At 45.4% G+C, this 17,578-nt stretch overlaps 1 protein-coding gene across 2 annotated transcripts in view; it reads left to right on the forward strand.

The window, feature by feature from the left end:
* Window positions 1-17,578, forward strand: part of KDM3A (lysine demethylase 3A) — a 283,523-nt gene that overhangs the window by 66,880 nt on the left and 199,065 nt on the right. The window lies entirely within an intron of this gene.

The raw sequence follows: 17,578 nt of genomic DNA on the forward strand, positions 1-17,578 counted from the left end.
AGCGCTGCAGTATAATAATTTGCACTGTGTGCAAAGATGGCCGCGCCAGCCCATGTTAGGGAGGCTTCTTCTGCTCCAGGTACTGTAATGTAGTTCCTATATCCCCAATAGGCTCTGCACATTAGAATAATATATCCTATAGATGTGACGTAGGACTTAAGTCGACTAGGTCTCTATCGAATATATTACACTTAATTGTGAGTGCCAGCTAACTCAGAGGTCTCTAGAAACTTTCTCGAATACACAAGAAGGGATTAATTTCTGACAACCGCATACACATGACAATTTTGTTTCCCCAAGAATAAAACTGATCTTCAGAGTCGTGGAAACAATAGATAGATATTTTACTCAATCGTGCATGCTTTGTTTCACCAGAGGTGCAGAGAAAGACGGGCGTTTTCAATGAAAGTATTTATTGAACAGTCTTCTTTCTCATACAGAAGAAATGAACTGCTACAATCGTAATACTGGCTGTAAAGTATAATGCGTACAGTAAGAAGAGTATTATAAAATAATTCTGTAAAAGCATTGTATGGTTCTTAGACCATAGATAAATATATACATAAATAACAAAGACTAAAAGTACTCAACTGGTGTTTCTAAAATCCGTCTATCCCGATGTACCTAACTTAGTTTAGTACGAGGGAAGAAGCAAGTGTGTGTTTAGTTTCTTTGCCAAGAATCTATCCAAGATTTCTCTTGGGGTCTAATCCGCTCCGTACCTTGGTTTTAGAATGAAGGAGGTCTGGTATCTCTGTCTCCGGACTCTATTTCCCAATACCCGGCAAGGGGAGCTTGGAAACACTGGAGCTGGATTCTCAGCGTGAGAAAGGCAGCCTCTCAGTGCGTCAGCTGGAGGGTCTGCTTCCTTCGGTACTTGCTGTAGCGAGATGCGTCGAGCAAGTAGATAGTCTGACTGCTCCAAACCACTGTGTGTTTGCTAGGGCAAGTGTAGGCATATTTATACCTTGAAGGTGCCTGGATTGACGTAAGTTCGGACATAATAACGTCACCAAAGAACGGTAGTTCCTTGCAAATGCCCTGATTTCCAGGACAAATCAATATTCAAGAGAGGGGATGTCCCTGACTGCTGAAGCCGAGTTTTCCAAGAAATCGTTGCGGCTTTTTGGAACTAGTGGAAGTAGCCATGCCGTATTTGGACTGGATGGGTTATGTCTAAATATGGGTATGATTTTTATGCCTATATAAGGGTAATGTGAATTATACCCTATATAAGGGCATGAATCGGTAAAATTACACTAGGGTCCTAAAATGCTATACAACACCCACTCCACTTTATTATGTTTGACATTACTAAATACTAAGCAAAGACGTATCTAAAGCATATGTTTACAATCCCATCCAAAATAGATAAAATGCATTAAAAATGGATGTACATGAAAATGAGCATTGGTGCTGCACGTATTAAAAAAATTAAAAGGGGATTCCATTCCCCTCATGCTCCCAAAAGGCTTTGTTTTTTTTGTTAGAACATTCTGGCACTAGAGGGCACAATGTTCTAATAGCCTTATAGCCCTTCGTAGATGGGCTATACCGCTATTAAAGTCCCTCTCCCTTGTTAAAGGCCCTCGGCTCGGGGCCTTTAACGCTGGAGAGGGCCTTTAATAGCCGGTATAGCCCTCTACAGCGGGCTATAAGGCTACATTACAACATTGGAATGTTGGGAGCTCCATTGAAAACAATGGAGTGCTCTGGGCTTATAATGGCTGGTATAAGCCAGGAGCACCAAGATTCCAATGTTTCTTTCTTCACAGCTCTGGCTGTGAACAAAGGCTTCAGGGAACCTGAGGGGATTCCAATCTCCTCACGCTCCCAAAAGGCTTTGTGTTTTTTTGTTAGAACATTCTGTCCTCTAGTGACAGAATGTTCTAATAGCCTTATAGCTCTTCGTAGATGGGCTATACCGCTATTAAAGTCCCTCTCCCTTGTTAAAGGCCCTCGCCTTCGTTAAAGGCCCTTGCCTTCGTCTCGGGGCCTTTAACGCTGGAGAGGGCCTTTAATAGCCGGTATAGCCCTCTACGGCGGGCTATAAGGCTATATTATTTTCATTCAAAGCATGTAGTGTGACATTGGAAAAAATGCTTATCAGAATGAGTCATGAAATAACATTTATGAAATGGCTCTGAAATACAGAAGAAAGGTCGAGACCATTCCATGACAAAATATATAAACTGTTTTGGTTGTGAACGAGGTCAAATATTTTCTCTTGGAAGTGTTCAAAGAATTCTTGTTCTCTAAGAATCGTTCTACTTTAAGCAGATTACTTTGTGCCCCCAAAAAAATAATAATTCAATTTGGAAAAAGTTAATTCAAAGAAAAGTAGAGTTCTGAAGTTTTGTTTTGAAAAGTGAAGGTCGAATTCAGAGTTCATCAGAACGCTGTGTGCTAACTTCAAAAGTCACTGTCGCTATTAGGAGAAAACATCATCAACTCTTCTAAGTTTGAAAAGAATTTGTCTACGACTGTAGGTGAAAGTTGGACTACCTCGTTAAGCAGATCAATTGTACACAGATGAGAAGCATCGCCGTCCGCGTCAGTCGCATTAGCAATGTTCGCAGTAGATGGAACCTGTGTGCCTGTCGGTCCACGTATCTCACTATCAGCTGGTTGTGCTGGCGAGACCTTCATGAATGCCGTCATCAAAATTGGTAGCCGCTGTGGACAACACAATGCATGAGCCGTTACCAAACCAAGCAAAGCGTCAACATCCATTGGCCGTGCTGATGGAAGTGTTAGACCGATGTCTAGCACGCATTTTTCTCCACATAGCAGGCATTGTAGAACAGGTAAGATGCAATCTTGCCAGATTGGTCTAAATGAAAGAAACCATGTGGTATTCAGATCTCTTAAACAAGCCAAGCCCAAAATTTGGATTATGTGCCACTGCCAGGAGAGTGGTCTCAATGGTAATCTGGGCGTCGTTGGTGGATTGGCTTGCCATATCGAAGCAGAAGTGGCAAAAATAAAATCACTGCTGCGGTTTATGAGGCCCTAATGAGAAGTCCCTCAAATCAACACCATCTTTAAGTAAAGTTAAGTGTTGTTTAACCTCTAAGTGTAGATTGTTATAGCCATTCGAGGCATCATTTTCCTACACTGTAAGTTGTTACTTTCCCTGGATGTTGTCTCTAGACATATCTTGGGTCTGGCCTAGTTACTGTAAACCCTTGTGTCTTGTTCAGGAATCTATCTTGACCTTTATTCGTGTCTGTGGGGAAAATTAACAATTTTTTTTCAATCCGGATCAGTTCTGTTTTTTAGTAAAATAGTTTTTATGTCGACCCCTCCCTCTGAAGTGTTTGTATTATCAGTTGTAGGTACAGGTATGGAAGGTTTGTTTACATTTTTTATCTTTGCTAGTCCAAGACAGGATGTTTGTTGAACAGTGTCATTCAAAAACATTATTTACTCAGGAATGCCCCTTTGAGGCCTCAGCCAATCGGCCGCAAGGGGGGGAGGAGTTTGAGGTGGAGCCTAGGCTAAAAAGCTCCCCGCAACGCAAACCACTGGCGATTTTAGGCTGGTTGCCACGCTGACAGGCTGCTGCTCGTTTCATTGCTTTAAAAAAAAAATTATTTTAAAAATTGAACATTGTCACCTAATCTCTGCTTGTGTGTTAAAATCGGCACTTGCTTGTAACTCTCGCTGTCCTTTCGTTGCTCCTGACACCACCCTGAGGCCTCAGCCAATTGGCCGCAAGGGGGGAGGAGTTTGAGGTGGAGCCTAAGTCTAAATGCATGCAATGCCGCAGAGGCGCAGCGGACGCGCGCAGCTGGCGGCACGTCTAAGGGGCGCCAAAGGCAAGCCCGTCTGTGCCCCGACGGGCCCAAGGACCAGGCATTCTGGACTTTTACTTAAATATTCCTCAGAGGAACTTAGGTCCTATTTTATACAATATTCACCTCTTAAGGCGGCTACTGGTAACTGCCTAAAAGCTAACGGTATTTTTCACATACACAGTTCCCTCCCTGCACTCCTTACCATTCTCTAACCCCTGTATCTACCACCTTGAAACACTCTGCTCTCCGCGTCATGTATCTTAATTAGGGCTCCCGGTTTTATGTTATTTATTTTTTTGCCCTTTCTGTCTGTATTTATCCATATTTATTTTTTGGGCATTTTTTCTGTATTTATCCGCATTTATTTTTGCCACAAGCAAAAGATGACGCTACAGCTAGTATTTTTCCACATTTATTTTGGTTCCCAAAAACACATGCGCAACTGCTTGTACACGGACACAAGAGCCGAGGGAACAACAAACTAAATGGCAACAAACTCAACACACACCGATCACAATGCAAAATGGACACCGCCACTGGGTCGCAGACAGACATGGGGTTAAGTGTGTGTCCAGCTACAAGAGTTGGATCTAGGACTAGTTGTTGCAGACCCAGAACATTGAAATTGTCAGCAAGAGCCAGCGTCCAACTGCTAGTGAAATGTGTAACTGTATATATTGTACAACATGCATAGCTGATAACCCCTATAGGTCATGAATTAGCTTCCTAATGGGACAGAGCTGATTTACCCATTTATAGAGCGGAGGCCAAGGGCGTAATTTACAGGGGGTAGTGAACAAACTCAGAGCGCTGAGGGACACAAAAAACACACATTAAAATGCCTGGACATTGGCATGGACATTAAACACGCGTTTCATTGTATACATTACAATTATTATTAATGATTTAATTCCTTTCACCTAGCGCTACCTGTTCACTACCATATTGCCTTACTGACTGAATTAAAACGTCTCCTACTGTTCGCAGAATGCAAAAAATGGTTTGGGAACGTGAATCAAATGACTCTTATAATCATCATTGTATATCATGGATATATACAGACATGGGTAGCAAAATAATGCACTAGTGATTATATTGAAATAATTTTGCCTCCTTGGTGCTGTGAAAAAAATAAATATCTATTATAAATTATGCTGTACATTCAGATGACGCTTGTTAGAACCCCTTCACAAGAATAATAAATGCTGTTCGCTCTGTCTCTATTCAGATTGTTGCACTGTTGGTTATCAATGGAGCAGGCACTCATCCCGCAGAACTACCTTACAGAATATACATAGCTGCAAGGTTTTAGATTGATTGTGTGACATTTTCATAATTTCAGTGAAATTATGAGTGATATTCAGCGACTGAGTGACACTTTCTTGCAAACAGTATAATGCCACTCACACTTAGTAGTAGCATGGCACAGCCCACAGCCTAGGTCGGACACCTGCAGCTGTGCGAGGCTGCAGAGAAACAATATATTAAACTGAAATTTCAATAATCTGAACTGTCTCACTTGCAGGCGAGAGAGATGGGGGCGATGGGTGTTGCAAGCTGCAGTGGCCTCCTGGTTCTGACCCTGGCACCTATTATTGTATATATAAGCACTGCCCAGCCTCATTTAAAGCAGGGGGGACCTAAACCAGTTACACAGTCGAAAACTCTGTCCCGTTCAGCAGTACCACAACACCTTCCCGTCACATCTATGGTGGAGGAACTTTAGGAAGGCAAATTAGCACAACTAGGGAAAGTGTCCCAACATTGCTCTTCCTGCCCAAATTCGCCATGAAAGGCCTGATGGTTGCAGGCAGGAAAAACACAAATAGTGCCCTCTATGCACTTGGAGACAACCTCTCAGTGCATCAAACAACAAAATGCTGACCCGGTCGGGAATACAGTTCAGAGGTCTTGAAGAGAGGCATCTTCATACACTTACTGAACAGCAGGTATGATGGGGCATGCCTGGTGTTTGGGCTAAGCTGTTCCATGTTTCAAGAGTTGCGTGTTTTCCTGACCTTCTTCTGTGTCACGTGCATGTTCTAATGTCTATAGCCTAAGTTCTATCCACTTATCTGTAACGCCTTTGTAAATGATGACTATGAGCGCCAAACAGTGCCAAAGCTTCTGATAACGCTTTCAAATCTAAGCAGCGTGGACACATACTACCTGACACAGAGGCGCAACTAGTGTCAAATTTCGGGGTGGGGGCTACGATAAATTTCGGGGGTGGGGGCTGATTCTCCCAGCAATATGAAGAGCGGAGATGCAGGGACGCCAAGAAGGGGTGAGAAAACATAACAAAGCCTCGTTAGCAAATAAATGGTCTTTTAAAGACCTGTGGAGTACTCTGGTGCGGCTGTGTTTGTGCCGGGGGAAACTGTCTCAGACGGGCTGACACACACCAGGGGGTGCTGAAGCTCTTTGAGCCCAATGGCGTTGCGCGCCATTAATCTGTCCCCTGAGGCCCCAGAAATATACTTGCCAAACTGACAAACGGATGCCGAATTCAAAAGAAGGGCTGGGGCAGCAACAGGGGCGTGGCAACTCTGGACTGAAGCACGGCAGCCCAGCAACATTTACTAGTATTTTGCCGATTTTACATATAAATACAGACCAAGGAAAAATTCTTTTCCGTCTGTATTTATATGTAAAAATCAGCTTAAACGGAAAACTGGGAGCCCTAATCTTAATACACGGTCCCTTGTTAAACATCAGCTTGATATCTTCAGCAGCTAAACCAGATATACTTTTACTTCCTGAAACATGGTTGACCCAGGACTCCACTCCTGATATCTTGGCGGCCCTACCCCACCCCAGGACTACTATATTTTACAGGCCAATCGATCTCCAGGTAGACCCGGTGGTGGAGTCGCTGCTATTCTACTGAAACGCCATACATTTTCCTGCATCTCCCCTCTGGTTCTGCCGGCGGCGGACACTCTAGCTCTGGTGCCCTTATTCTTGTTCTGCTCTATCTGCCCCTCCAACCGATGCCTAACTTTCCCATCTCCTTATGCGAACAGTTGGCTAATTTAGCCATGAACTTCACCAATATCTTATTCATAGGCGATCTAAATTATCGGTTTAACGACATCTTAGGTGGACCTTACGCCACAGAACTCCTTGATCTGCTTTTAAATTTAAATTTTGTCCAACATATTCATTCTGCTACTCACATCAAAGGTCACGCATTGGACCGAATTTGGTCTATTAATCTTTCATTGACAGATCTGACCATTCTCCTTGTATATGGTCGCACCATTATCTAATACAATTTAATATCGTCATGCCTTCTGTGCCCAAGAACACCTCTTTTGGGGGCGGAGTCACTAGAAAGTGGAGGGCCTTGGATACACAAGCCTCTCGGACAGACTGGCTAGTTCAGTACCCCCCTTCAACTCAGATGTCAATGCCATGGAAGCTAACATCTCTTCCTGGTTGCAGTCGGCCTGTAACATTTATGCCCCACTTACCAAGTTCACCCGTACTCTTCATTCAGACTCTCAAAAATGGTTCTCTGCTGAACTAAAAAAACAGAAACTTGAGCTCCGCCAAAAGGAAAGAAAATGGAGATCGCGCTACTCCCTGGAAGACAAACTCCAGTACTCCTTAGCTCGTAAAGAATATAAAACTGCTATTCTGGGAGCCAAAGCTACCTACTTCTCACGAAGAATATTAGACTCCCAGAACAAGTCGAAGGACATTTTTTCGATAGTTAACAACCTCTGTAGCTCCGAAAGGATTCTTCCAAAACAAACTCCCACTCAAGATCTATGTGATTCCCTAAATAATTTCTTCCTGGAGAAGATCTCGACAATCAAAGCTAGTATTCCAACTACATTGCTTAGAGAATCGAGGGACAATCTGGTAATTAATGCTTCTACCCTGGAAAATTTTCCTCATCAGCCCTTTGACGCTCTTAGATCTATTGACTCGTGTCAAATCTGGCTCCCCTAACGACTGCTGTCCCCACCCCATATTATGAGAGATGTTCTCTTCCATCTACCTCAGTGTGTCAACGAGTCATTCACGCAGGGCAGGGTCCCTTCTGCCTTTAAGAATGCCATAATTGTCCCCCTACTTAAAAAATCTGGGGCTGACCCTACAAGCCTCTCGAATTATCGGCCCATCTCTCGTCTCCCCTTTCTGTCCAAGATTTTAGAGGCCCATGTGACTAAGTGCCTATCCAATTTTATAGAACAGACAGAATACCTAGAGCCGCATCAGGCAGGTTTCAGGCCAGCCCACTCCACTGAGGCTGTAATTCTGACTTTACTGGATACCATGAGAGCTAAGGCCGATAGAGGTATCGCCCAGGCGTTGGTATTATTAGATCTGTCTGCCGCCTTTGACACGGTCGACCATAAAATCTTGTTGGACCGTGTCAAACAGGCCAGCATCCTGGGCGCTGCCTATAACTGGATGAGATCTTTTCTCGAGGGCAGAACTCAAGCTGTCCATCTCACTCCTTTCATCGCTCCGAAACAGGCAACCTCACGTGGAGTCCCACAGGGCTCTTCCATCTTGCCTCTCCTTTTTAACCTGTATCTTCGGCCTTTGATCCACTCTTTAAAAGATATGATGGTTACCACTTTCCATTATGCGGATGACCTCCAGCTGGTCTTTACCTTGAACAGTTCCACCGACTCCATTCTTCAATTCCAAACTACCATGCTCCATATTCAGAGCTGGATGGACCGAATCATCTGAAACTTAACCCGGGCAAGACTGAATTAATCCTGCCCGGGAAGAGTGAACTTGTCTGGGGCCCCCACTATTGGCCGGCGGAACTGGGTCCCTCCCCTCCTCCTTCATTGGTAAAAAGCATAGGGGTGATCATTAACGCCGACCTTTCCCTCAGAGGCCAAGTGGGCGCAGTGGTCTCATCCTGCCTATTTCAGCTACGCAAGATTAGGAAAATTACCCATCTGCACACCCACTCTGCTCTGATACAGGTTGTGAATGCCTTGGTCTTGTCACGCTTAGACTTCTCAAACTCCATCTACCTTGGCCTTCCTTTGGGCCTACTCAAGCGTCTCCAACTGGTACAAAACCAGGCTGCCAGGTTAATTCATAAGCAACCTAGATGGCTATCCGCTAGACCGATGTTGGATAAACTTCATTGGTTTCCTATGGCTGAACGCATCGCCTTCAAGACTGGGTGTATCGTCTTTTAAGGCTTTGCACGGCAATAGCACAAAATTCATTAGCTGCAGAATAGCTAGGCATGTACCTTTTCGTAACCTTCGATCTGCCTATCTTCAGCTCTTGTCTATCCCTACTTTCAAGCTTAGACACCAGGGGGGGTCTCTTATCTCACCCCAACATTCTGGAACTCCCTGCCACTACCAATCCGGATGAGTAATAATCTCCTGGCGTTCAGAAGAATGCTTAAAACCTGGTTATACGAGCAAGCTCTCGGGTGACTTCCCTTGGTGTGACTCCTGCCTGATCAGCGCCATGAAACCTCTGGGTGATTGTGCGCTCTATAAGGAAGGAATAATGCAGGCTCGGAATAAGGCTTCTATTCCCTGCACTTGCCAGTCTTTTGAACCCCAGACAGTTTTCGTTTTTATGTTTCTCCAAAAGTCGAAACTTAATGAGGACAACTGGGCATAAAAGGCTGCAGAATAAATTTGCTTTGTATTTGTCAACATACTTTTCATTCCTGTCTTATTAGCATTTTTAAAGTAAAATGTTTCAGGATTTGTGGTATCAAAGCCTGAGAAGTATGAACATTTGTTATAGAATGTTTTTGAGCTACTTTTTGGTGGCGTTGGACAATGTTTCCATTGATTGAAAGTATAAATATTTCTAGGGATTGCAGATTTGTGCAAGTAATGATGACCAAAATGATTATAACAATACATTCGTGCATAATCTGATGAACCTTCAAAGTATTAATGATTTGTACATTTTGCAGACATTTCTAAATCTGACATCATGTTATCAACAGTCTCAAACATCAGAAAATGTGTTGGGTGAAACAGTTACTCAGGGAAACCTTGAATTGATGTGGAATCTTCAGCAGCTCGACCGGACCATTAATGTCTTAATCCGTTCTGTCCCATGCTATACCATCTGGTATAGGAACGGCTGTGATTTTCACTGATGACACGTCTCTTCAGGATGAGATGATTTATGTGGTTTCAGGAGCAAGTTGATTTTCTTACTTGCTGTGGCCATTTTACTATATTTTCCATCTATCAGCGTTCCCAAACTTAACAAGAATGAGCCAAAGTAGGAGAAAAGGTACACCTAACACAATCCAAAATTCAACCCATGGTGAAACCAGATAAGTCTTTTCTAGTTGCTGAAAAAGTACTGTTATTTTATCTTTAAAAGTTTTGTTTGCTGGCATTGTTTCGGGCTCACTGGGATCCTCAGAAAATGTATTAAAGTTTATGAAATAGCCAGAGGCGGTTCTGTCAATTGTTAGTATTGCATCCGGATTACTTGAAATAGCTGGAGCTACTGGATCTCTTGCCATATTAGTATAGTCTGAGGCTATATCATTGTAGACCGGAGTGTCTTGACGAACTGTTATTTGGGTTTCTAGAGGCACAAGTTCCATGGCTTTGTTGCATAGTCCTTTTCTCACTGCAGATTCCTCAAAGTCTTTCAGTTCGAACCTCTTGTATAGTAGCCAGATTTGGTTGTCTGCTATATCTTTGGAGTCCACTGGGCCTACTACTTATTATCGTCCACATGGTGTGGTTTTACCAGGTCAATTGATACGAACCAGTTCTCCTTTCTTCCAGCAAGGGGCGGCAGTAACACTGTTCTTGATCCGTGGATTGCTAGCACAGGTACTTGTTTTCTATATGAAGGCCCAAATTCCTTCTTATCCGCGATCTTTTCTCTGACTAGATCCCCAATCTTTGGATTCCAGATAGGCCTTTCTGGGACAGGTGGTTTTTCTTCAGTGGTCGTTGGCTTCTGTAATGTGTTGCTTAGACTTCTTCTTGTTTCATTTAAGTTCTGCCACTGAAGTTTGGCGATCGAGGTCTTCGACAATCATTCTAGTACCAAAAAGGATTTCATATGGAGGGATTCCACCCAGAGAATTTCTTGGCAGATTAAGACTACGTTGGACACTTATTAGATGTTTGACCCACCCGTCACCCGAGCCTAGTACCCTAGCTGTTATAGATTGCTTTATGTCACGTTTTTTTCTTTTTCACAACTGAATTTCCTTCAGGATGGAATGGACTTGAGTACCGCACTGCAACACCCAAGCTGGCCATGGCCTCCTTGTAAGCTCGAGAGCTAAACTAAGGACCCTGGTCAGAATGTAGCGTGCCGATTGCATATGTGCCGATAAAGACTCGCAAATCTTTTATAACCGTTCGGGCGTCAGCCGAGCGCTGATGCCACATCCAAATGAATCTTGTGCAGGAATCTACTGCGATCATGATATATTTATAGTTGCCATCCCTCTGTAAGGGACCACAGTGGTCCAGATAAACTCATGCTAATGTTTATCTGAAATTAAGAGTGTCTAAGCCGGGAGTTTCACAGTCGAAACCTTCATTTTATGGCAGATTTCACATTCCAAAACATAGTTTCTGGTCTGTTTCCTCATGTGCTCCGCCCGCGCCTCTAGCTGCCCAAGCTGGGCGGACTGCTCCACACGTTTCACGTGAACCAGCCCTCTGGTCACACCTCTCACAACCACCTTGCCGGCCTCCCACCGTGTCCCTGGTGAGGCAACAGAGTATTGGTTGAGAAGTAGTGGCACAGTTCCTGTCCAAGGGACTCCACCAACGCCAAGTCCTGCAGGAACCACGCGTTTAGCCGCCAAGTTGTACGCGGGCCAACACTGGGGGAACCGACGCAGACAGAGACAGGGGAGTGAACCGAGATCCCCCTGGGCAATATAGTAGCACCAGACAGCATCTGACAGTCTGTTGCGGGCATCAAGATTAGATCTATGCGGGAATGGGTACGGTGAGTTGCCGAGGTGTGGCTGTATTGTTCCTTGCGGGGGTTCCACACCCTCCAGACGGCACAGAGGCCCAGGGACGATGACAAACCCGCGAGACTCTGCGCGGAGGCAAGACGGTGCGCAGACGGAGTGCCCGTCGCATCACTCGAGGGCTGCAGGACGGCATTGAAGTCTTCCCCCAACAACAGTCAGGCCCTGTGGAAAGGAGGAGATCACCAGCGTGAGACGGCGAAGGGTGGAGGCCAGGAGCGCGGGGGGAGCATATGTGCACAGGAGGTTTAGGGGGTGCCCTTCAATCATTCCCGACATGGCCACATATAGGCCTTGTGAATCAGTGTCCGCTCTAGTCCTGGTGAAGGCGAGCCCCTTCCTGAGTAAAATAGCCACCCCTCGGGATCCCCACGCAAAACCAGAGTGCCAGACCCTGTCGAACCCGTAGCGGGCCAAGAAATTGCATTGCGAGCCCAGAAGGTGTGTCTCTTGAAGAAACAGAATGTCAGGTGAATGGTGATGGGCAGTGCGGAGGACAGCTGAGTGCTTGATGCGGTCAAGGAGACCATTGACATTCCAGGAGGGGACGTGGATGGGTCTATGAAGGGTACAGGACATCTAGGGGCGGGATACGCGGAAGGACGTAGGCATGCGCTGGGCAGTACTCAATCCTGGGTAAAACGCCCCCCTCCCACAGGCCCCTCCTCCCCCCAAGGCGTGGGACCCTGCGATGAAGGCAAGGGTTATAGTGACCTGCTTGTCATCAGCAGGGACATCTAGGAACGCGCGGCTACCAATGAAAACAGAACAAAGCGGCCCGTAGGCAGCTAAAAACAACAAACTGCTGGGAGACCACGGTCTGCCCCCTCCCTTCGCCCCCCCAACTGCTCCCACCCTACACTTCTGAAGTGGAAGCATCTGTCGCCCTGAAGAAACCCCAACCAACAACTACCCAACACTGAGGGGAACCACTAATCTTAAACGGTTAGCAAACAGTCAAGTAAGAACATGGTTGAGCTGGACACCCCTCCATGTAGACGGATGACATGCTTACAGCTGAAAAGGGAAAAAACCTGAGATGATAGGTTCGTAATCCTTAAAAGGCTTAGTCTTGGGACTCCAATGGGTTTTCGGATCCCGATGGGATCAAAAAGTAGTGTTTTAACTCATTTTAAAATGGCTGAAGAAGTGTAAACATTTAACCAAAAAAGGAAACGAAAACCAATACAATTGTAAAGAAAACAAGCATTGGAAATGCGAAAGTTTGAGCGATTGGTATTGTAAATGACACTTTTATTTATGTGTTGGTTTTGAAAATAGCAAAATTAATAGCTTTGTCAGTTACAATGTCAATAGTTTTAACTTTCGCAAATGTGACACCTATAGCATATGTAATGCAATGTGTGTTGTATTTACGTGACTTAGATGTATTGATATTACAAATAACAATGGCTTTTAATTTTGTAAATAATTATTACTTAAATAAAATGTATTGTAATTTATAATGGCAAGAGCTTAAACGTTTGTAAATAACTTTTGTGAAGATTATGTTCAGTGTATTTTATTGTGACGAAAATCCAAGAACATTGCATTTGCACCTACACACACACATAGCCACACACACACACACACACACACACACACACACACACATGATGTGGTGGTGGTGGATGTGGTGGTGGTGGTGGTGGTGGATGTGGTGATGGATGAGGTGGTGGTGGATGTGGTGGTGGATGTGGTGGTGGATGTGGTGGTGGATGTGGTGGTGGATGTGGTGGTGGATGTGGTGGTGGATGCGGTGGTGGATGCGGTGGTGGTGATGGATGCGGCGGTGGTGGTGGATGCGGTGGTGGTGGATGCGGTGGTGGTGGTGGATGCGGTGGTGGTGGTGGTGGATGTGGTGGTGGATGCAGTGGTGGTGGATGCAGTGGTGGTGGATGCAGTGGTGGTGGATGCGGTGGTGGTGGATGCGGTGGTGGTGGATGCGGTGGTGGTGGATGCGGTGGTGGTGGATGCGGTGGTGGTGGATGCGGTGGTGGTGGATGCGGTGGCGGTGGTGGATGCGGTGGTGGTGGTGGATGCGGTGGTGGTGGTGGATGCGGTGGTGGTGGTGGATGCGGTGGTGGTGGATGCGGTGGTGGTGGATGCGGTGGTGGTGGATGCGGTGGTGATTGATGCGGAGGTGATGCGGAGGTGATGCGGAGGTGATGCGGAGGTGATGCGGAGGTGATGCGGAGGTGATGGATGCGGAGGTGGTGGATGCGGTGGTGGTGGATGCGGTGGTGGTGGATGTGGTGGTGGATGCGGTGGTGGATGTGGTGGTGCTCCCGCCATGCCAACAATCGCTCAAGGGACGAATTATTAGTAAGAAATGTCCGTCTGGGAGGTTAGTTGTCTGTACTTAGCTGTGTACGTGAACTGGGAAGCTAGAAGAAAAGTGACTCCCGCTGTTGACAGGGTCATAAAAAACACTAATCACATTTCGCTACGGATCGCACATGGTGTCGGGTACAACACTGGCATGGGTGTATAAAAATCATTACTTTGGGAGGATTGAAAGAGCTCAGCCCAGAGAAGGGAGAGTTCCCAGTCTGTCCGGTGAAATCTGATGAGCTGCAGAGCTATGTAGAGTAGCAAAAAAGGAGTTGCACTGCGCCATGCAGAGCGCATCGCTCCTTAAATGTGAAGTTAAAGCGGCGCAGTTTATAAATAAAGGCCTATGTAAAATATAAACAAAAACTGATTCCTCCGAAGCGGCAAGCATGAGGTGTTGGTCGAAGGCACGAGGAGATTGTACCCACGAGTGGCAAGGAGACAGCTGAAAGAACAAGACGGAGGGCATTGCTGTGGGGAGGGGGGAGGAGAAATGCGACACGGCGGGCAGGGGAGGGGGCGGAGCAGGGAGAGCGGCATGAGGGTGTGAAGCAGCAGGGGCCTTTGAAGTGAAGCTAAGCTTCACTTCAAAGGTGTGGGAGGAGTGCGGCTGAGGCAGAGCGCACGCTGGGGGAAGCTTGTGGGGCGGAGCGGGAAGAGCTGCTGGGGAACAGATGGCGATTTGATGATGTGCACGCGCATTTTAGGTCAAGTTGGGTAAAGTCTGTTTAAGTCCCTATAGTCTCGCTCTGCTCAATGCGCATGCGCATTGAGAGGCGAGACCTAAAAACATGATTGTACTTAAAGGGCCTTTGACATGCTGTTTGTGTAGGTTGTGCATTGTGAGTTCTATGGCCAATGAGAGTGGACACAGACGTGGGACTCGGTCAATGTCCTTTAAGCGGTGCCTGCTGCTCATTGCCTGAACTTGATGTTCAAGGGTAGAGGTCGTCCTCACGATGCCTTGATGGCATAGGGAGTTCATTGGCTTTTGGCGTAGAGCATGGCTGGCATTCTTCTTCCAAGAGGCGGGAGCCCATTTTGGGGTCCGCTACCAGGGCCTAAGCACAGGAGTCAAAGTTACCTTAAGGCTGTTCCTATCCTTTTGGACAGCATCCACTTCTTAGGTAGGCGATGCTGAGCTGCACATTGCTTTTCTGTAAGGGGCCGGTGTCTACTCTTCGGGACTGATGCCCTTTTTCAAGAGAGTAAGCCGAGTATCCCAACAATCCTGCTTTTCATTGTTCTTCTTAAACCTAAGACGGAAAAAGCAGCCTGTGCGCATGCACCTGGGCTTGGTATCACACTCAGGATAAGCAACCCTCACATACTGTTAAAAGACTCTCGGGGTCACGACCCTTTATACCCTTCATGAACAGGAAGAAGTCCTGTTATCTGGGGCTGCTTGACTTCCGCTACGTTTGTCCCGGTCCATATGGCCACATTGAGTTACAAGCATCGCGGCACCGACGCTTTACTTCTAATGTTCAAAGCAAAGCGCGAGTGCCGCGATGATACCAAAAGTAAAGAAATAGATTTTTTTCCTTTTTCTTTACTTTTGGTATAATTGCGCACCCGCACTTTACTTGTAAAATTAAAGGTAAAGCAAAGCGCGGGTGCCTCGATTATACCAAAAGTAAAGCATTAGAAGAAAAAATCAATTTCTTTACTTTTGATATAATCGTGGAACCCGCGCTTTACTTTTAATGTTAAAAGTAAAGCGCGGGTGCCGCAATTCAACAACTAGTGGTGCGCGCACACCACAGAGGCGCGAGAGGGGGAGGGAGCGCGGCAGGCACACCACAGAGGAGCGGGGCGAAGGCACGCCCATTCCCATCGGTGGCCAGCACACTTGCTGCTGCGCGTGCTGGCCAACAGTGGGAATGGGCAGAGCAAAAATTGTAAACACACGTGAGTACGTCGGGCGAATGATCGCCGTTTGCAGTAGATCTTAACGCACCGGTTCTGGTATGCTGTGGTGCCTCACTGAATCTTCACCCATTCTTTGTCACCAGTATATTCATCACGGAATTGCCTCTTTTTCAAATCGCATCAGTTTATATTGGCTCACTTTTATTTATTCTTTCTTTTTCCTCTTCTTTCTTTCACTTTTCTCTTTCTTAGTTTCTCTTAGATATGTGCAAATTCTACTGATCATCTGTGTGTTTTACCTATTACTTTTCTGGTCAATCTCTTAAACCTAATCCTTTGCATTGTAGAGTCCAGCCACGGAGCTTAAAGTCAAGAAGAATTAAAACAGTATTCATACATTAATCCCTGATGAAGGGTTCCTTGCAACCCGAAATGCATTGGATTTTTATGATGTACATATTGGTTATACTTTGTCATTAAGTTTTTCTGATGTGATTTTTTTCTTATGTGATTATTTCTATAACATGTCTCTAATGTTATTAGGAAGCAGTTGTTATTTTGATTTCCAAATACATGAAATTAATGTCTTTTGTATTTGACTGTTGATTTGACGTGATGAAATGGTATAATTTCATTCTACATGAATTTTGTGAATAAACGAACAGTGAAATAGAAACCTTAGGGGCGTCAGGTTGAGCTCCCTGCAGTCCTGGATGCTTCCAGGCCTCGACAGAGCAGAGCAAAGACTGGACAGGCATGTGGGTTGCTTTCAAAAGCCCTTTCAAGAGGTCTCTCACTGCAACGCTCGGCGCGAGACCTAAAAACTTCTCACAAATCATGGATGGATTTGCATGCCAAGACGTCGATTGCAATGATCCTTGGGTAATCCTGAACGATCGGTTCTATGCTAAGGAAGACTGCTGGAAGGTCATTTTGCAGTAACCAATATGAGAAAAGAGGCATGTTGCAACAGCATGGCAAAGCCTTCCTTTCAGGAGTAGGATTTTACAATGCTAATGCCAGTTTCCCAAATATTTTGGATTTGGAGCAGAACATCAAGCTTGGACTACTTAAAAATGTATTTATTTTAAATCTCCCGCAAGGGCTACCCCGGCTTAAACATTTGTAACTGGTAAGGGGGAGGCTCTAAGTAGACAGGCCAGTTTTCAGAGTCCAGTGATTTCATCTCTGCCTTCTTGCATCTATGTTTAAAAAAACTCTTGTCATCCAACTTTAAATTCCAAGGAGACCTTCATTCAGCCCGCCAGCAGAATTAATGGGCCTCTGATACAATTTTAACATAATTTTGGCAGCATATGCATAGCAGTCAAAGCTGTAAAATCGTATAAGGCTACACAAGGGAGGTAGATGTATATTAAGACTCTGCAACTACCTGCTGCCCTTAGGAACCCCACAAGGGAGCTACGTTTTTTAAAATGTTTTTTAATGAAAAATGAACAGTATCACTTACCGTGGTCTGTCTGCCAGAAAGGATATCATATCAATAATAATGTTCATAAGGCCTAAACATCCCTTCTGGTGTAGTTCATTAAATGCATTCCTCAGCTGGGGGGTGTTTAGGGAACTATTT

This window comes from Lissotriton helveticus, chromosome 2_2, assembly GCF_964261635.1.
Source record: "Lissotriton helveticus chromosome 2_2, aLisHel1.1, whole genome shotgun sequence".
NCBI classification, from domain to species: Eukaryota; Metazoa; Chordata; class Amphibia; order Caudata; family Salamandridae; genus Lissotriton; species Lissotriton helveticus.